This window comes from Centropristis striata, chromosome 5, assembly GCF_030273125.1.
Source record: "Centropristis striata isolate RG_2023a ecotype Rhode Island chromosome 5, C.striata_1.0, whole genome shotgun sequence".
NCBI lineage: Eukaryota > Metazoa > Chordata > Actinopteri > Perciformes > Serranidae > Centropristis > Centropristis striata.
The window spans coordinates 36,328,820-36,351,037 of NC_081521.1; the positions used below are offsets into that span (position 1 = coordinate 36,328,820).

Here is a 22,218-nt window from a genome sequence, read left to right on the forward strand (position 1 = left end):
GTTTATTTTGCTAGGGGGATGGCATTTCCCCCCATCTCCACTCAAATTGCATACTGGTGAGAATCATAGGAGTGACTATTTTGATCATGGGTTTCACTTCTTCCACTGTTGTCTCCTGGTTGAGGATAAACCTGGACATGGTTAAGGTTAGGAAAGGTTGTCCGGCTGCCAGTCTGGCAAGAGTTTATGCAAATCTAGGGTTAACTTTTACACACAGCCTTATTTCCTGAAATGCAGTTGAAACTGACTATAGAGTTCTTACAACCAAAATACTTTTAGATGGAGGTCCCTGAAGCAAAATCTTACTGAACGGGGACCTAATGGGTTTCCATTTAGGGGACTTTGACACAAATCAGGTTGAGAACCACCGCTCTAAATTGTGACCATATTCTGCATTACCTCCAATCTGTGACGCAACATGTATATATATAGTAAGCCCACATAATGACATGGAGCTGCAGCCTTTTAAATCTTCATAGATAATCCTCACAGTAATGGGCCTAAACCGAAGAAGAGATTTTTTAATACACCACCGTAAGGGTAATATGCAGCACTGGGGGATTATGGGTAGAATGATAAGTGCTCCAGGTGTCCATCTCATTATGCTGTGTGTGATGTTTGAATGTAGAGCATTTGATTTGCGTAATGATCACAGTATTATGTGACGTACGTAGGAGTTGTATAGTAGAATGCTGAAGAAAAGTCCAGGCAGGAGGGTTATGGGTATTTTATGGCGATCTGAACTTTCTGGACCAGTGATGCCCTTCTGTATTAAAAAGTCCGCCCACTGTTTGCTAAAAGTGTGTTTTTCTTTTCCTCTTCACTCTGAACTGTAGGCTGGTTGGTTTTGAAGAGAGAGTTTTTTTCCCCCTAAACTCAAACTCAAGGCTGACCTGAAGTTAGAGTGCTGCAAACACAGCTTTGGCAAACAGCAAGTGCATCTGTCCTCGCTTTTTCTTAACCACGCACACACACGGATAGTCGGCTTTTGTTTCGAAAGCATTAAGGTCTGTGAGTAGGCAGCAATTCATGTGAAAAAGTACACAGTGAAATATATTGTTGCAGCCTTAGTGACAGAAGCTATTGGTCCTTGTGCATATGATAACATTTCTCTACAGGCAATTATTACTGGATTTCACTCACTATCTGTTTTCTTTAGTCCCAATCCTCTTGTCAGCGATTGATTCAGACTTGACCAAATCCCTTATCGATTGCAGATGTCTTTTCCTCCGCTGTCTGCCTCCCTTCATCCCCGGGGCCGGCTTAGTCATTAGACGGAAGCACATATTAGTTATTTATGTAGGTGTTTAAATGCACTGATGAATTGTAAATGTAGATCTTGCTGATCATCCCTTGTTAATTGCCTGTAGCTGACTTTGGATCCAGGCTCAGACAAGCGTATCATATGAAGTGTCACATTTAATAAAGAGTCACCCGCGCAGCAGAGCCATATTGTGCCTGTCTGGCTGTGAGTCAGCCTAACCCAAAACTGGCCCGATTAGCTGAGGTCAGCAACAAAACCCTCTCCTCTGATTATGGATCAGATACAAACATGGATTTCTTCATCGCTGGAGCCTGTGACATTCTAAATATGGTTCAGATGAGAGGAGGAGACAGAAGGAAGATGTGGGGGGAGGAAAAAGATGACAAGGGGGAGGAAAGTGACTGAGCGACCTTACTCAGTGCGCCTCAGTCTAAAAGAGAAAAAGGTGGAACACACACACTGATTTGCCATCTGTCAACAGGGTAAGTAAGAGAGGGAGGGAGAGAGGAGAGTCTAGGCCAGAGCAGGCACGGCTTTGAGAGCTGCCTTTGTTTTTGTCCAATTAGTGTCTGTTCCTCCAGCAGGAGTCCTGTGCTCTCTGTTCCTCACATAGCCCACAATTTTTATTCTGGACAAAGAAACCGAATAACATGTCCCCATTTTATTTTTTTACATGCGTGCAGCAACTGCATCAAAACAAAGTCGCTCCTCTCCTCTTCTTTCTCCCAGCGGCACTCCACAAACAGCTGTCCCAAATGCTACCCTATTTCATCCTTCTCCTCCTGTTAATGGCAGTGTGAACAATGCGAGTCCCAGGCCTTGGGGGCGGTGAAGTGATTTTTGACGGGTCCCTCCTCCCAAGAAGCAGCAGGGTTGAGGGCATGGCCGCGGCTCGCTGTGAGCACGGCAGATGTTTTTTTGTTTTTTTTTCTGGTTGTGTGTGTTGTTATTTTGGGAGAGGTCATGCGAGTGCATTTCGAATGAGCGTGTGTGTCTTTATATAATGTATGTGCTGGTTGCAAAAATGTGTGAAAGAGGCTGGGACGCACACACAGAGTGCATGAAAGATTAATTAGTGTGACCAGAGTATAATTACCACTAGCCCAGGGGTGATAATTACTGCTGTGCATGTATATGTGTGTCTTAGCTGTGTCTTTTTTGTCTGACATCACCTGGGAAGTCCATTATTAGACAGCTAATGTGACCCTGCAGTCTGCCATCCAGGCTGTCATGTTACGATGATGTGACAGTCCTCGCGGCATGGGTGAGAGATTGTCCGCACGCAGCCACTGTCCTCATAGGATGGGAGGCAGGGGCAGCTAGAGGTCCTGGCGACAGCCCCAGTGGTGCTGATACTGAGAGCGGTATCATTATATAACACCAAAAAAAAGAGAGGAGGACCCGAGCTATCTTTTCCCTTCTTCACTTCACCCTTCGCTGTCACAATGGGAGTGAGAAACTCCACAGAGCCCTGCGAAGGTGCTTGTGTCTCCGCTCATCTCTCTCTTCCATCATCCCTCCATCCATCTCCCTCTCCACGCAGGGCATCTCTGACATAATTCTGTTTGGGGAATATGGAGAACAGTAATGCACTTTTTGCTTCAGAAGGAGCTTCATTTTGCTAATTGTGTGTAGCTCCACTACTCGTAACCCCATCCCCTTTACAACCCCCACTCTATCTCTCTCTCTCTCTCTCTCTCTCTCTCTCTCTCTCTCTCTCTCTCTCTCTCTATGTCTAACTCTCTCTCTCACATACCCACGTACACACACTCACTCTCTCCCCCTCACTGTTTCTGTTTCCCACTGCTGCAGATATGACTCAGAGAAGCTGCAGAAATTACTTTTGTGCTATTCTCCTTTCTCTTCCCCTCTTTGCTCACCCGCTCTTCTTCCAGCTATTAACTGAAGCGCAGTGATTGTTCGCGATTACGCTGATTGAATATTCCTTCTTCACGCTAATAAAGAGCTTATCATATGTTAATTTCCACTAGCATTTTAGCTTCTACAGCAGCTAAGATGCAACTCTGGGAAATGAACTGGCCCCAGGCATATGTGTGTGGGTAAGCTCAGCTGTACTGACCTGCTGCAGACACATGTGATGGGAGATAATCTATCCTCCCTGAACTCACCGTGACTTTTATAAAAGAAGTACAGTGAAGCAGCAGCTACCATTTTCTCAAGAAACCAAACTCGCTCTATTATATATTTTCTATTTTTGGATAAGTAGTGGATTAAACAATGTTTGATTTGGGCCAGAATTAGAATATCGCTATGAGTGTTAATGATTACTGTGATGCAGTGTGGCTTGACGTAAATTTAAATGATGGATGTGTGTGTGGGAGGCAAGTGTACGTGGGTGGTGTTTTTTGCCTTCTCCTCGCCTGAGTGCAGTGAGTGTTCATTGCTTCATACAGTGTGTGCAAATCTTTCTCATTTATATTTAGTCACATGTTACTCAGGATTCATGAGGATACATATTCTCAATCACGAGTGGCCCAATGAAAAGTAAGAGCCTGCGTTTCCTCCCCAGAGTAGACCGACCAATGGCCTTGGCTCTACCTTCAGATATGTAACACATCGAGGTTCTCAGGATTTTACGCTTAATGCACAAACTCTAGGTTTTTTTATTAGCATGTATATTACATGTAAAGGCGGAAGGATTCACTGGCTTTACAGTGATATTTGATATGTTACGGTGGTGTCACGTTTGGTCTATTTTGAACCGTTTCTTGGCAGCATAGACTTTAACCCATAAGAACCTATGGTGACACCCATCTAACAAACACTTTACATCTTCTATAACCTCCCATATTCAGCTTTATGCTTCACATTAACTCATTAAATCCCTAAGAGACGTATATTCAACACCTGGTGTGGTGGTCATGTGACTGTGACAAGAATGTGGCTATTACTGGAAACAGAAATGTGAAAAAGTAGCTAATTTTAAAAATCTTATTTTTTGTGACAAGGCAAAGTTTAATCCAATTTAACAACTCTAATCCATTAATAGTTTGTCCTGTATTGCATTTAACTTGTTCTGACCATATTTCTTGCACAAATTAAAGTCACAATTTTGATAAATGTTATGGAGATGCAAAATAAAAAGGTAAATTTGTGTCTCTGTAAGCAGAAAATGTGTCTAGTTTTTTTCTATTTTAAAATAAGAAATATCATAAACATAAATACCATAAACGCCCATTGAAATATGTCACATCACAGATCTTTGACATTTAGGGGTAGAATTTTTTTTTAAAACATCAGAAATGTGTTCTATGTGGTCCACTTCTAGAACACATCCTTTAAGGATAACTGGCTCTGGGTTCTTATGGGTTAATGTACAGAAGTGACTCGATGTGGCACAGAAGCAGTAGATATTAAGAGACATTAGAATAAAACTCTCGGCCCATTGTTCAGTTTACCACCTACAATAAGAACGTAAAGAGTCTGAGGCCGCACACTGTTGACACATGATCTTGTCTCTGCCATTCATATCTACCTGCCTGTCTTTTTTTTTAATATTCTCTTTTTATTGAGATAGAAAAGATGTTCTGAATCAACGTTTAGCAAAGGAACTCTCAAAAGATAGAGAATGTAACGAGGGCCGCCAAATATTTGTCCCTTGGAATAATTAGATGCAGCCTGTTTTTACACCTCTAATTTGAAACGCATTTTAAGGACACACACATGCATATCAAGAGAAAATGTGCATACATAAGATGGATAAATGTCAATAGTGATTACTTAAAATTTAATACAATAATAATAATGTAAATATAATATAAGACATACAAATTTGAACATATACATTTGAATAATAAAATAATGTAATACTATAAAATAAATACATAAATAATATAAAATAATTTCAATAAAAAATTCCATCTTGGGACTTGAATATGATAGGCCTATAAATATTTTGTGTAAACAAATAATGATAAAAGTCTAATCATGACATAAAGTGGGCTGTACAATTTTTTCAAGTCATATATCATTATTCATACATTTCCTATATACCCATTTATATCTGTATATATCACTAAAATTAAAATAAAATGCAATAAACTCATGTACTTATATCTCCCCTTTACCACACCAATTACAGTTCATTTTTTAAAAACTTAAATCGATACAATTTCCAGTTTATCAAGTTAAAGAAGAAAAGTAAATTTCAAAGTTTGTACGGCTGAGCCAAAGTATTGTGTCACACGAAGTCTCATCTAATCTGCAATATATATATATATATATATATATATATATATTTGATCCAATTTTCCCAAATTCTATTAAATTTGTCCAGCTCCAATCTAGGACAGGAAATCATTATTGCATTTTTAATTGCAATCCTAAACATATATTTGTCTCCAAACCCTGTCAGCCCAATGTTTCATTTTGCAAGTATTATCCTTTAAAATGTAAGTGGAAACTTTACCCTCAATTTTACTTTTTTATTTTAACTTTACCCTAAATTTCTCTATCTCGAACCAATAACTAGATGTCAATACTGACTCTAGAGGGGGAACATTCATTGATGTGCTGGCCGATATAGTCATTTTTTGAGCTGGAATTAAAATAGACCTTTTTTATGTGGATGGGCACCAATTTTTCACCCCTCTGCAAATGTACTTTCTCAAACATAAACATTTATTAAATTATATTTAACATTATTATACATTATTATACATTATACAACCAATGAATTACATTGTCAATCAATTCTATGAATATTAACTGGGAACATAAAGAATAAAATAAATAGCTAAATAAACATCATTACTGTTCAGTCAATTGTTGACTATTAAAATAAATAATTATTATTATCGATAACGAACACCATTTCTTAATCCAACCAAACTACATTTTCTGCATTATATATTGTGTAAAAATGGTTTTCATAACAGCACATATTGGACGGCATATACACAGACACTGATAGGTGTTTGATAGGCCAATACCGGGCGATAATATCTGTCAACTGATTTATCTGTTGGGCTCTACCAGTTATGGCTAATAGAGATAATCTGCATTATTTGCTCCACATAATCTCTTGTATCTTCATATTTTTCTGTGCTCTTGTTATAAAAAATCTTGTAATATTTTTCCATGCATACTCTCTCCAGGATCAGGAGCAAGTTGTTTCCCACCATAACAACAACAACAACAACAACAACAACAACAACAACAACAATAATAATAATAGTAATACATCTTATTTGTTGGCACCTTTCTAAACACTCAAGGACACCTTACAGTACAACAAGCAATTCAAATATATACATTTTTTTCATTCACCCTTTTATCTATACCATCATCACATCAGAATTTTTTTGAAACGGTAAGGAGAGAAGTGAATAACTGTGATTTAAAGTTGCTTTTTACAGGAAGTGAAATGTTTTTGGACGGGGCGGGCTGTGAGAGATATAGTTGCTGTGGAAACTGTAAAGCTGTCCTCGAGGCAGTTGCAATATTGCATTTCCATCCGCCCATCCTCCCACTTACCTCACCTATCCAGGGGTGGGAGGGGAGGAGGAGGAGGAGGAGGAGGAGGGGCAGCTAAATATCATGATCCTGACACCTCCTCCGGCCCCTTTTACCCCCCGGGTCTTTTGCTTTGTTCCTAACTGGCAGCTGTGTTCGTGTCTGAACACCAGCCGTGGTAAATTAGCTGTAGAGATTAGCGGTTTTGCTTTGTTATTAGCACGGAGGGCAGAGCGTCCATTCTTCAAACATGACTATGGATGTAATCATGCCCCCCACATCATCACGTTCCTTCCAGCAGGTCAGCATTTGATCAACACAGGTGCTTTTCCAGAGCGTCTCCCAACTGTTACTATGTCTTTATTCAATGTCTTTCCGGTTCAAATGCAGATAAGTGCCACTTTTGAGGCGGGATGTTTGTCAAACACTCATGCACACATTTCTGCGGAGCAGAATAGGGAGACTGGTTACCGTGGGAACGCTGTGAGCTCTTCTGTGAAGAACTCTGTGGGCGAGAGACACAGAATAGAGAGATGGAGAGAAGAGAAGAGAGAGGGTAGGAGTGGGAGCAGGAGCAGGGTGAAAGACAGAAGCAGGATTGAATGACGGCTTGATGGAGATGCATGAGGCATACTGAAGACAGATGCGGCGTTCTACGCATCACGTGTTGCAGGTTCTCTTTCATTGAAAAGTCGAGATGTGGTTCCTCTGGCCGGTAAATCAGACAATTAGTCGGATTCGCGCAGACCGAGATCTTCTTCAGACTTTGTAGAATATCCCTTTGGTGATCTACAGGGATATTATTTTCTTGAATTACTCCTTCTGTGTCTCCCACCTCACACTGAAACAAAGTCTAATTGTTCTCCATTGGATGAATCATATCCAGTTGAAATCAAACACACCTATGCACGAGCACGCACGCGCGCGCACGCACACACAGGGCTCAGCAGGTGCCTGGCATGCATAGTTGAGTCGTAACTGTAACTGTGCCCCTCCGTGCTTTCGCCTGGCACTCAACGCCAAACGCCCACACAGGCAGTCCACACTGTTGCCAAGCAGCAGGAGACTCAAGCTCACAGTGGAAGGGAGGGATGTGTGTGTGTGTGTGTGTGTGTGTGTGTGTGTATAAAAACACTTAACTTTAGGCTACAACGCAGCATGTGTGGTTATCAAACGTCTCTGTTTGTCAGCGCGAGTCAGGCGGGTCACACGCTGGAGGTGGGATGACGCAGTGCGCTCCCACACTCTTATTTCATAGACAATGGCAAAAAAAAAAAAATCACAATTTAAAGTGGGTCGTACCATGGTTAGATTTGGAGGGACACATTTTTCAAGTTATACCCCCCAGAAAAGCCACGTGGATGTAAATGTGCACGCTCTCTGACCGCTGGCTGTTGTGGCGTGTGCTGGCAGTTTACAGAAAAAGCCACGACAGGGAAGGTGATGTCTTCCTGTGATCACAGCATGTGAGCCTCGCTCCCACTCTCCTCGCTCATCTATACATAGCCTCACCTACGCGCTGACACCCCCACGCCACTGCACAGGTTCGAGGAAACACTGATTCCAGCAACAGCCATCCCTCCGCGGTTTCCATTTCACATTCCTCCTCCCCTCCTCTCTCCGTCCTTCTTCCCTCCATTCCTCCTCTCTTGATTATTTTCACCCTTGCCCTCCTCCGTATTCAACCTCTCCCACTCTCACGTAGCTCGCTCTCCTCCCACTCTTCTTCCTGCCTCCAGCCTCTGTCAACTCACGGCTTTAAATACACGCCACCTCACACATTCGCCCGATGTAGCACTTTTTCTTTTAGCCTTGACTTCCTGTGTCCTCTCTGCACGCTCACATCACAAACATCCTTTTTAACCTGTTGTGCCGTATCTTTCTTCTTCTCTTTCTTATCTCTGTGTGCCCGCTAATGACAGAAAGAGAGATGCATACATACTAAAAGCGTGTGTGGGTAGTATGTGTGTTTTGTTCTTCCATGGAGGAGTAGAAGAAGGAAGAGGGCGATTTGGGCATTGTGTCTGTGTTTTTCTTGGCACTCAGGGATTTAGGCATAACTGCTCATGAAGCAGAAATCAGATCCTAGATGAGCCTGTCAACACTCGCCACACTGGGGATGCTCTAACAGGAGGCATTAGTTACCACTGGTAAAATACAAATCTTGGCAGTGCAAAATCACACAGTGTGTACAAGCAGGCTCACGTAACAGCCTCTGCCTCTCGTCACATCTCCATCCAAAGCGGAAGAGGTCATCAGGTTCACTTGTTACAGAATTTTTCTGTGTTGCATACAGAGAAATTAACACATCAAATATTCAGCAATACAGAATCTGTGCTTGTAAATTAAGCCTGAAATTCATCTTCCCAAGACGCTGATCTTTATAAATAGGAACGAACAAGCCGCTCTTGTTCCACACTCTGCAGTTAAAATAGCCACTGACAGCTTATTCTCATTTAACTGGAACTTTTTTATCATTTGCGCGAAGCAAACGAGCGATCCGCCTACGTGATTACATCCTTAAACGCTCTCTTTTTTTTTTTTTTTACCATTCTCATTCCCCTCTGTTTAGAAACCCTTGAACTCCTGCTAAGGGCTCTGTAAAGTGAATCAGACTTGTGTGTTCTTTGACCCTGCCAACATTCAAAAACAGAGTCGTTTAAAAAAAAAAGAATCTTGTTAAAATGAGAATTGTATTTCAGTTTATGTGATCAGTAGGATTAAAGGATAAGGCTGGTGATATACTGACCTTTTTTTTTTTTTAAACAAATCCAATGAAAAGGTCAAAACCAACAGTACTTTAATCTTTCTCTCAATATTTAAGGCCCCTGTTCCCTCTCTGTGGCTCTCAGGCCCGAGCCCATTTGTTCCAGTAGATAAATCTTTAAACCATTCGATTTTTATTTATTTTGGCCACTTGAGGGCAGCTGAACACAAAATTGTCATTTATTTGGAGTAGAGCTGGGCGATATGATGATACTTGTCAATATAAAAATGTGTATCGTGTATAATTTTTATTTCTATGTCAAAAAAACAGTGGCTGCATAACGGTAATATGTTTGTTTTTTTGAACAGGTGTTTTTATTGGATTCTTCTATACTTCAGGTATTACAATAAAAACAAAAACAAGTAAAATATAGTACAGAACATTCACAGTAAGACATCATCTTACAATAAATAAATGTTACCCATATAAGTTTTAGCAGTCCAAAAGAAAGATGGCGAATGAAAACGCACAACATAATGTCATCAGATATCAAGGCTGTTGTAACCTTTTCCCCCTCTAGAAATGCCATAAAACGTCCCCATATTTCATCAAAGGTAGAATATTTGTCCTTGATTATAAATGTTAATGAAAGTTTTTCAATGGCAAGAGAGTGTGACTACGGAAGAGGAGTAAAAAAATAATGAGAGGAGGAACTTTTTCTCGAAATGTCGAGAATCAAGTCAACCTTTTGCGTTTGGTAAAGTTGAAAAGATATTCACAGATTGGTTGTTCCCGTGTCAATAAGTCATCAGAGGAACTTTGTTTTCAGAGAAACAGCTAGGCAAACTGCAAGCTACAACCTGATTTTCATCAATGCCATAAAATGAGCAAAAACCACAATATTTAAGGGTGTAGTAGTGATAAAATCCCTACACATAAATGAGCTATTATTGGTAGTAGGCTAATACAACTAGTTTTTCGGGGAAATCTGCTTTTATGTAATCTATGTGATTTTTTTACATATATTAGAGGTATTGAGGGAAATCAGGTTGTAGCTCACAGTCTATTTGTGCAAACTCAAAAAGTTGACTTTATTCTCGACATTTCAACTTTTTTCTCGAAGTGCATAATGATATTTTTTTCTCCTGCCTGGCCCTAATCCTCTTCTGTAGTGTACAGTTGTAACAGCAATAATTACATCATTTGCATGACTTTCTGATCCTTGCAATCGATCAAGTTTGTTCTAAAATATTGATTGGCTGCTTCAAGAAAAGGTAAAGATGTTAAACAGCAGTATCCTCCGCTGTAGGCAATACAGTTTTTAGCAGACGTCTCCTAAATAAAAGTAAATACTGTAATAGTTGGGGACTATTTTTAGCTGCGGACTTTGTTTTGTTAGAGTTTTTACGTCACAGAAAAGGGTGTCTGTGGGTTTGACTCAAAATAAACTACATTGCCCATGATCGTGGTAATGAAGCAACATGTTGCCAAGTGTAACACTGTGGCTCACTAGAGTGGAGCTCTATGTGACTGAGCTACTTCCACACAGAGCACCTGTTAGTAGGATCCATTCATTGTTTCTTGTCCTTCTATTAAACCTGTACTGAATGACATCTTTAAAAAAAATGTATTGAGGCTTTAGGAATGAAGCTTTGAATTACAAAAAAAAGTGTAATTCTCGAACAAAATCCTTAATTTGAATAAAGTGAGTCATCAGATCAAATGAATAAGAGTGTAACTTGTGAATTGAGGTGCTGTCAGAGCGCCCTGTTGATACAGGTGTGTGTGTGCTCCGCGTGAGAGATTTTCTCTCTGTGAAAGTGTTGTTTTTTTAAACACCAACCAGTATGGATTAAAGCAAAATATTTCATTAAATAATTAAATCTATCCTTTTTTAATAGATTTTCACTTTTGGACTCTACAAGGAGTTATGGGGAATGTTTATAGAATCCTACACAACCAGCATAAAAATCTAATTTTACAGGATTATACTAATAATATAAGTGTAGCCTAATGTGTATCTGCAACTTTGTGTAAATACAGAATAATAGATATGCAAAAGAAAAGAAGAGGCATTTGAATGTGTCATAATTATGAATGAAGCTTTGAAGACAACAAGAAGAATAAACAATATCAACAAACCTACCTTTTAACATAATTGCTGGTAGCTCTTTGTGAAATTACTTTCTTTTATGTAACTGTTGTTTTTCAAGTGGATGACGCATTTTGTAATTAAATTTGGTCGCCTGGTGTCACCCAGCCCGCCATAAAACAAGCTGGTTAACAACAGTAAACGACTTAATTGTTGCCGTATTTCACTTCCCCTCAGTCTCTTCGCTGCGTCTCGTCTCTGTGTTTCCATGCTAAAATGACGGGGACTGCGTGTCCTTGACAGCAGCTGGCCCCAGTGAGAAACCAGCCATTTACATGCTAATCTCAACCACTGCTCGCTCTTCAGCGACTCACTCACAATCTGCAGATGGAACATCTCTAATTCCTGCCAGAGTAGAGGGGTAGCGGAGAGGCTTTTGTGTTATATGTGCACTTTTGCATGCATTACAGAAAGTGGTTTCATGATCCACAGAAGAACCCCGTAGTCGACCGGTATAGGGCTTTATGTAATCCATCAGAGTGGTTGGAAGATTCTCGCACGAAACTCTCGTTTAATGGCTCCGGCTATGAGAATCTTCCATGTATTTTTCTTTAACCTTGATCCCTTTCTCACACTTTAAGACACCTGTAAGCTGTCTGCCAGGAGTTGATTTCAACAAAACCTGCGCTGTTTGTGACGGTGTGTTAGTCATCCTGCTGTCGTCAGAGTCTGTCACACATCTACCTCTCTCGTCTCCTTTTTATATGTGCCATTCATTGTACTACCATTGACACTGTATGGTTTGTCACTATCAATGTGCTGCTTCGGATCAATGCTCTGTCTCTCTACCTGTCTCCCTCTTGTTCTGTCTGTCTTTCTGCTTTGCCGCTGACTGTTTTGTGTGTCTGTTTCTCTGCTTTCTCCGTGTCTCTATATGTGTGTGTCTCGTCCATCTCTGGTCCTTCCTGTCAAGTGTCCGGCGGCTGTCTATCTCAGGGCAGCCCACCTCGGCTCCCACCACCCCCACGTCAACGGGCAGCGCTGCCTATGCCTCCATGTTCCCCACCAGTCTGACTGTTCACAGCTTCGTCAGTCTCCATCAGTACTGCTGCCCCTCTACTGACCAAAGCTTACAGCAGGAGGACAGGTAAGGGCCACTCACTGAAGGGCCTGAGTACAGTGAGTACAGCACAGTAAGAATTTAAAACCCCCCACAAATTCACCTGCAACAAACTCCAAATCCCCCCACTTTCTTTACATTCCATCCTCTCCTGCTTTTTACCTTTCTACCTCCACCCCCTCTTAATCCTAACTAACCGCCTGTGCTTCAGTCTGCCACTCCCAGGTGTGACTAATAGCTGGAGTTGGGCCCTGCTTGATAAAAAAAAACCATACTGTAGCTCCTCACAGAGGATAGCAGTCATCTTCAATAAGCTATGGGACCGAAGTGGACTGAGTCACAAGTGAACCTGGTGATTTCTCACCCTCTTTTCTCTCCTTCTCCTCATTTATCCTCCACCTGACGCTGTTCTCAGACACATCAGTGCATGATGCTCCAACACTGCCATCTAATGGCATGAGACAGCTGTGATGTGCACATACTCAGTGTATGGTAAACACCATTTTTAAAAAAAAATAAAGATGCCTGTTTTGTCTAAAAAATGCAGCCGGCTTTTCTAGTTTCCACTTGTTTGCTTTCTGCTTTCTTTGTATGTGTCTCATGCTGTTTTTCACTCTGTCCCCCTCTCTCTCTTTCTCTCTCTGTCTTGTCTGTCTGCTTTCCTTGTGTTCCTTTCTGTGTTTTGGCTCGTCCCTTGTTGCTTTCCAAGAGAGGAGGGTGAGGATGAGGGTGCCCATCAGTTCTGTTGTTCTGCCTCAGGCTGCAGCAGCCCCTCCTCTCGCTGAGCTGAGGTGTGACTGACCGCAAAAACGACTCACTCGCCCATTTACCTGTGAAAAGACTATCACAGTTTATGCTGCAAGAAAACGGAGACCTCACTGTGTACCAAAAAAGGCAAACTCTTGCTGCATTTTAGCAGGAGAAAAAATAGAAATGCATGAAATATGTAGTCATTGTGACAGTTGTTACATGTGCTATCATCGATTTATTCATGTATCATATAGTTTGTGCATTAATTTACATGTTAAGGACTCTGGATGTTGTCTTCTCTCTGTATTCTTTGCTATTTTATTTTCTTGCAGCCATAACAAGCTGTCAGAACACATCACCATCATCTGCTCATTACTGTCGCACTCATGCTTATCTTGGATCCACTAGTTGAGTCATGTCAGTTCCGATGTGCTCAGTAGTCATTTGTTATGTGTGCAAATAGCTTTAAAGTCCTTTCTCCAACCATTATGCAATGTCAGAGAAGCTAGCCTCCCATGTGATGTGAAGACATGAACTGTATGCAGATAGTTTGTTTCTACACATTTGTCTCATCGATTCTCATGCGTATTCATGAAGAGATTCATCTTGCTAGTTTAGCTCTGAACAAAATAAAGATGTCTAGTTCCTGAAAACACTTCATTTTTGTCTTTTAAAATGTCTGAAGGTGAAATATTTTCTGTAATTGCCCTGTGATGTTTCAGTCATGCTGGAATGTTGCTCGTACACACCCACCTCACTCACCTCCACCTCGAGCACAATGAGCTCATCTGCAGGCAAAAATGGATTAGCAATATTCTATTTTCAGTAATATTTTGACTGTTTGGTGCTCATAACCTTTGAATGTTAATTATTTCCCCTGCAGAACACACAGTACGTACCCTGTTATTGTTGGTAGCCTGATTAGCATATTGCTGCTGTTAGTGAGATGACAGCAAAAGTTGGATCATTCTCTAAAAGTAGTGTGTGTGTGTGTGTGTGTGTGTAGAATTTCATTCAAAGGTAAATCATGAAACCTTTTGTAGTTGTTTCTCAGGACATATATTATCTGTGTACACTGCACTAATATGAACCACCGAACCACAGTTTCAGAGAGTTTTCTTACCAGAAAATGACAATATTTTCATCATGGACTCTATTAACAAAAGTGGACATTGCCACCATGACGCCACCAATTGGTTTATTGACTTCAGTTTTGAAGCCTTGAGTTAGGTATTTTTGCCGTCACCATCTTTGCTTTTTGGAGCAACAAGTGATCATATTAGGGTGAGACGATGACCCTAGGGAGGACTAGCAGTGCTAGTTAGCTAGCTTGGTTAGCAAGGTGCATTTTTCATTGAAGTTCAATTGTCTTTCAAATCAACCAAATGCTAAACAAGACATTTTTAGGCGAGTAAATTGTTAGAATTAACTTTTATGAACTTCCAACAAGAAAACACACAGTCCACTGTGGTAGCCATGCCCTAAAGCATATCCCGCTTTATTGTCTATTTTACTGTAGATAGGACCATATTTTTAAAAATTGAACATAATGTTGTTTTTAAGAAGACTTGAAACTAGAGATTGAGAACATAAACTCATAAGGAAAATGTTTATGAGGGTAATAATTCAAGTGAGAAGTAGGGTAATTTTCTCATAGGCTTCTATACAAGTCTTCTTTTTATAACCAGTGGAGTTTCCCCACTGCTGGTTAGTAGAAAGAATACAAATTTAAGGCACTTCCACATCGGCTTTACTTTTAAGGCCTGGAGGTTGCTGCTTGAGTTTCGTGCATTACATATTGCATTTTTTTTCAAGAATGGACAATTTTTCCTCCTGTAGGTGATTTCATCCACATTGTTTATGTCTCATTTCCGACTTAAATCTGTGTTGTCCATCTCAGCTGCTTTAACACATTATGTGTCACCGTGTGTCCTTGCTTTCACCTGCATTCATGTTAGCCAACACAGACATCAAGGTTAACCACGGATGTGTCACGGTACAGTGGGATATCAAAGCAAAACACCAAACATTTCATACACTCCTCCTTCCCCGCTTTTCTTTTCAATAAATGAACGCACTTCTTCTACAAGTCTCTTCGTCTGTTCCTATTGTTGCCATGAAGTGTTTTTGTTTGGTTTGGTGTTGTGTAATAAAACTGACTGTGCATGTGTCAGTGATCTGACGCAGGGAGGGAGGGAGGGAGGGAGGAGGGAGGGAAGGAAAACGCTGGGCAGGGTGAGGGAAGTTCATAGCTGTCAAAAGACTGTCAAGAATGTAGCCAGTACAGCTTTGCAGGGCGAGCGGGAACCAATGTGAAAGTGTGTGTGCGTGTATGAAAGAGAGAGAGAGAGACAGAGAGAGAGAGAGAGAGACAGAGAGAGAGACAGAGAGAGAGGGTGTGTTTGATGTTACGCTGCTCCAGTTAGTGTGGGACCTTTCTTTTTTTTTTGGGACAGTAGCAGCATGGTAAGAACTCAGCTTTTATCCACTTTTATTTCACTTTTAATTTGGCACCATTCATGTTGAACTGGTGTGTTTGTATGATGGCCAATGATGCAGCAATATAATGACTATGACGTGTTTGCTGTGGATCACCAATATATGTGCTGTGTAGGTAAAATGTGACTGAATCATCACAAACAGACAGCAAAATACATACAGACTGGTTCATACAGAAGATGAATAGTGCCTGTTGAGTGCTGATAAGTTGTACGTGTCATATGTTTTTAAAAGGAATGAATGCTTTGGGGAAAAAACTGACATAAAGGTGTGACAGAGCATACATGCCGTTCAGATGACAGATCACATACCTTCAAAGTCTGGATTATGTGCCAGGCTGTCATGGGTGTCACTCTGATGCATGTGCAGCAAGCAGAAGTAGAACTAATTACATAAACGCTTGTTTAAATGCCTATTAGCACGATTCGTCAGCTACATTGGAGGTCAGCAGTTAGCACAAGTTTTATAGAGGCCTGTGCATAATCTGGAGGTGAATCACTCCAAAATGTTCTTATCTTATCAGAGTTTACGTTACTTTGTCTACCCGCCTGTATATATAAGACTTATCTCTTCAGTCTTTCTTGCTTCATGTGCCAGAGATTATCTGATATGTTTGTGCTTTCAAAACACTGCCAATTTCCAGTAGCATCACTGTGTAAAACTGCCAACAATACAAGGCTTTTTATCTGTTAATACACTACCTGGAGTCCACATGAAGTGGCATCCTCAGCTGACAAAGTGTCACAGCCTGCTTGAGCTTTGAACTGGAGGGTATGTGTCATAGTAAGAAGTGAACTGTGCGTGTGTGTGTGTGTGTGCGTGTGTGATGGGAAACAGCTTGAGACAGTGAAGTGGCAGAAGAGTGTTGGCGGTGGAGGAATGCTCTGGTCTGACCCATGAATGATTTGATTGTTTCCTTTCAGTTTGGCCATTTCAAAGAATCACATGACAATGACAATTCAGCTTGTTCCGGTTCATGATGGAAAATATTACAAATATTGTGTTTTTGTCTCTAACATTGATGGTTAATAATATAAAATAAAGGAAGTAGTTCGGGGAGATCTTGCTGTCGGCCTTCCTGCTCCTTTAACCCTTTGATGCACAACATGGGTCAAAAATGACCCGCATTCATTCCCCATGTTATTTATTGCTTGCTGTGTGTTTCTGTGCTCTATCTTTTAATATCAACTTATTTTATCATTGAACATTCTAAATATTCTTTAAATATCTTGTTTTTGATAACAAAAGATCATTATTTTCGTTTTGCTTCTCATAATTAATAAAGAAAAAAAGTTTTTGTATTATTACATAGCTAACTACTTGGCTAAGTAGCTTGCTAAGCTACCTACTTAGCCAAGAAGTTAGCTAAGTAGCTAGCTTAGCAAGCTACTTAGCTAAATACTTAGCAAAGAAGTTAGCTTAACAAGCTACTTAGCTAAAAAATGGATATGGCTCATTTTTCAACCATGTTGTGTATTAGAAGAGTAGTGACAGAAAAAGGGATTTTATTCAAAAATGAATAAAGGAAAACATAAAAATTAGGATGTATGATGATCAAAAACAAACTAATTGAGGAAAACCTGGAATACTGAACGATGAATTATTGCAAAGATATAGAACATAAAAACTGTCGGGTCACTTTAGACCCATGTTGTGCATCAAAGGGTTATAGAGACAGTTCACCCTCAAATCAAAACAGACACATTTTTCTTTTCCCCGTAGTGCTATTTATTAGTTTTGGTGAGAGTTGCCGAGTGTTGGAGATATCATCCTTCACAAGTGCCAGCTCAAAGTTCAGTTCAAACTAATTAAAATGTTCACAGTTTCAATATTATTCACATTCATTTTTTATTTCATGCTTTAATTCGATGTGTCATTTCAAAAGTGTGACCGATGTGGCTGACTGACAGACTTTAAGACTTTTTTTCTGTGCCATTTGAACAAAAATGTACAGTTGAGTGACCATGTTAACTGGTGACTTTAAGCCAAAAGCGATCCGTCAGAACACCTAATGACTTTCAATAATGGTTTACACTGATAATAAACGCACTTTATGCACACAAGATAACAGGCGTAGGTAGAGAAGTATGCAATTCGAGACACAACTTCAGCTTGTGGTGCTCAAAACAGCCAAAATATTTTAATTGAAAAACTTAACAGGATTGTCTCTTTACAGAAATCATGACCCAGTTACTCAAGATAATCCCCAGACCTTGTTGTGGGAGCAGTTTCATGTAGGTATTACAACTTTTAAGTTCCTAGCTGTTGAATTTTGTAGTTTATGTAGTTTTTTGAGCACCACAAACTGAGTGCCATATAGTCCTGTTATATTCAAGAAGACAAGGCAGACATCACACCAAAACAGTCGAGATTGATAAATAGAACTACAGGTAAGAGAAAAAACATGTTTAAAGGAACACTCCACCGTTTTTTCATATTAAAACATGTTATTCGGTCAAGTAAGACGAGTTGATACAGACCTCTTGCGTCTCAATGCGTGCACTCAATCGCCCTGGCGCGCGGCGCCACTTGGCTAGCACTTAGCTTAGCCCATTTCATTCATTAGGATCCAAACAGATGGACAGTTAGAAGCGACCAAACTCCTCCACGTTTTCCCTATTTAAATACAGCTACACGAGTAGTTAAACGACCAAGTATGGCGACACAAAATAAAACGTGGCGCTTTTCTAAGCGGATAAAAAGGATAACTATAATGTATGGCGGAATAGCACTTGGGAGCACTTCGACTCGGTGCAGTAATATCATCACTCCTGAAAAATCTTCTCCCCTCAGGAGACTGAGGGGAGAAGATTTTTCAGGAGTGATGATATTACTGCGCCGAGTCGAAGTGCTATTTTGTGTCGCCATACTTGGTCGTTTAACTACTCGTGTAGCTGTATTTAAATAGGGAAAACGTGGAGGAGTTTGGTCGCTTCTAACTGTCCATCTGTTTGGATCCTAATGAATGAACTGGGCTAAGCTAAGTGCTAGCCAAGTAGCTCCGCGCGCCAGGGCGATTGAGTGCACGCATTGAGACGCAAGAGGTCTGTATCAACTCGTCTTACTTGACCGAATAACATGTTTTAATATGAAAAAACGGTGAAGTGTTCCTTTAAGATAAGATGAGATATTCCTTTATTGATCCCCATTGGGGGAGTTCAGGTGATGCAGCAGCACAAGTAAAGTAAAACAGATTGAGATTATAAAGTATAAAATAAGAATAGAAATTAGAGCTATAAGACACAAACAAGAACACTTCATCCACTAGTGCAGCGGTTCCCAAACTTTTTTAGCCGTGCACCCCCTTCTATGTCCCAACCGGGTTGACGCACCCCCAATCCCCCACACCTTCAAAAAAACAAAATGCAATAAGATTTTTTATAGCCAAATTGCAGCAAATTTAAATGAGCGTGGAGCGAACACAACACAACAATCATTTTGGAAAAATGATACAAGAACAAGAAGATAACTTCTTCTACGCTTCATTATAAGATCAAAAACAACCAAAAATAGATGCAAAAATGACCAAAGATGACACAAAATTATCAAAATAGACACAAATTGACATGTAAAAATGAACAAACAACCAAAAAATAGATGCAAAAATGAACAAAAATAGATGCAAAAATGAACAAAGAATGACACAAAATTGAATAGCCTGTATTTATTAATTAATCAATAACACGTCTTTATTGTGTGGTGGAAAAAAATGTAATTGTGTCATAATCAGATGGCCATTACATTTTTCATCTCATCTGCACTCACCACACTTTGGGAATCCCTGCACTAGTGGGATGCCAAAGCTAGTAGTGCAAGCATATATTAGCATTTATTTCATTTTGGGGTGAATTGTCCCTTTAAGTTCTGACACTGATGGTAAATATTATTACATAACAGTGAGCTGGGATCCCGCTGTAGGCCTTCCTGCTCCGTTAATTATTCATAGTCCACATTTCTGCTGCAGGTATTTTGGCTGATGAGTTTTTGAACAAATGGCAAAATTGACTCAAAAGCTGGAGATGGAGCGATTAGACAGGAGATGAGATAACTGCACTGAGTCAAGTGGAAATGAGTAAGCAGACAGATCAATGCAATTATTGGCTCCTCCGTGGCAGGCGGCTTGAGAGGTTAATCCCCCAGCCCACTTGTCCTGCTGCGGGTTCGATGGCGCAGTCAGACACACATGCAGCGTCAGCACATCAATATTATATGAGCGAGGGACAGGAGGCAGGGGACCGCCTGGAGTTGACATTGTACTTCACTGTGCACGCCCCCATTCAGTTTTCACTTTCTCTCACTGGAGCTCTTGTCGATTTCTGTCTACTTTCTTTTATTCTCATCACACTATCAGCGATCACTTTCCTGTTTATTAGATTCTAGCCATCTGTTTCTGCTCCAATTAAATGGTTGCAGGTAGTGAAGCTCTGGGCTGGTCTTTATGAGGGAGCCTCTGGGGAGGACCTGGCTCTGGCACTGTAACAGGAATACAGGGTTTCTTACATAAGTAATGAGGTGCAGATGCCAGCTGCGATATGGCCACACTCATGTTTTATACAACAAACTTTTTACTCGTATATCATCCTCACCATGTCTCTCACCGCATATTACCGCCCGGCTCTCGCTACAGGCAAAACTAAATGATCGTCTTGTTTAATGCATTCATGGTTAGAGATGGATTCCAAGGCCTTGCATGGGGAAAATATGCATAAAATCAATGCTGAGACAGAATTTATTTATTTTATTTTAAATTTATACCAAACTTTTTTAGTTTTAGTTTTAATAGGAATCTCTCAACTTGAAAATATTCCTTCTGAAGCTGGAAGGAAGAAATTCAAATCTGTGATAAGCTCCTGAGACCCTGAGTGGAAGAAAAAATGCTTTAAGATTTAGATTTTTTTTAAACTAACTTGGATGTCAGAAACGTATAAGAACGATTTGTTTCTCAAAAATGTTATCCATAAATTTTGTGGTGTACATGCTGTCAAAAAGTACCTTCTTGTAAAATACACAAGAAATGTGATATTACAGGTTCTGTGCATTCATAGTTTGTGTGCACATGCATTTGCGTGTGTGCGTGCATGCATGCGTGCGTGTGTGTCTAGAAGATGAATAATCTATTTCTGTCTGACCATTTTCAAGATATTTTATCCCTGACCCATGCAATTGTTTGTTCAAGCACCTACTTTTTCCCAAGACTCTCATTAATACAGAACAGAACATGAAGAAAACAAATATCTTCTGCTGCAGAAGATGAGTTATGTTGTGTTACATCACTTAAGCCCAGGATGTGCTTTCCACAGCACGTACGAGGACTCAAGTTGGCTGCATGCATGGTGATTGAGGTGAAGATCTCAGTATCACGTACCTCACAGGGTACAAATGAACTGACAGGTCTCACTTCATGAAGACCAGTCCTGTAATGTAACTAAGTACATAGTCAAGTACTTTACTTAAGCCCAATTCTGAGGTACTTTACTTGAGTTTTTCCATTTATGTAGCTTTATACTTCTAGTTCACTACATTTTGAATTTGAATTTATTTATTGAAGGATAGCCCCTATTTTACTTGTTACTCCACTACATTTAGCTGACAGCTTTAGTTACTGTTCAGGTCAAAATTTAATGTAAAAAAACATGATACATTTAAAGTGATTAGACTTTTTTTATTTTTTATTAAACCTCATAACAGTATATTAAGTAGTTAAAATGAGCCCTAGGAGATCTCCAGGAGGCCATATTGAAATCCTATTTTGCGACACAAAAAATCACTCAAAACTTAATTTCCTGGCCCTTTTCCATCTGGAAAAAAATATATTCCTACTGATGGATGAATAAACTTTCATTTTTGATAGTTTCATACACTTAGACTGTTCAAGACATTCATCTACAGGCAACATTCAGATAAGAAATCAGTTAAAAATGTTCATTTTATAATGTTTTTAAATTTAAAATGTTGTGTATTGTACCCTGTCGAAGCTACTGAATCTTTTACACGTTAATTAAATAAATGATGTTAAAATTAATTTTAAAAACTCTCTTAAAAAACAAAAAAATTCTTCAGATTATGTTTATTTAGTCTATTTTAAGACCAAAAAACACTCCAAACATTTTTTTCCTAACTCCATCATAATGCGTACCATAGAGGGTTAAGTAAGGGATCTGAGTACTTTCTCCACCACTGACTGTGAAGATGAAAACCTCTGTGGTTCTGTAACACATCACATGCAGTTGATTTCGTCAATGGGAGTAGATCCACAAAAATATCAGTCTCGTCTGAAGTATTTTGATTTTCCTTCTTTATGAGATGTGAAC

The 22,218-nt window shown here is 39.9% G+C and overlaps 1 protein-coding gene across 1 annotated transcript in view; it reads left to right on the forward strand.

Moving 5' to 3' along the window:
* Positions 1–22,218, forward strand: part of iqsec2b (IQ motif and Sec7 domain ArfGEF 2b) — a 43,090-nt gene that overhangs the window by 2,516 nt on the left and 18,356 nt on the right. The window lies entirely within an intron of this gene.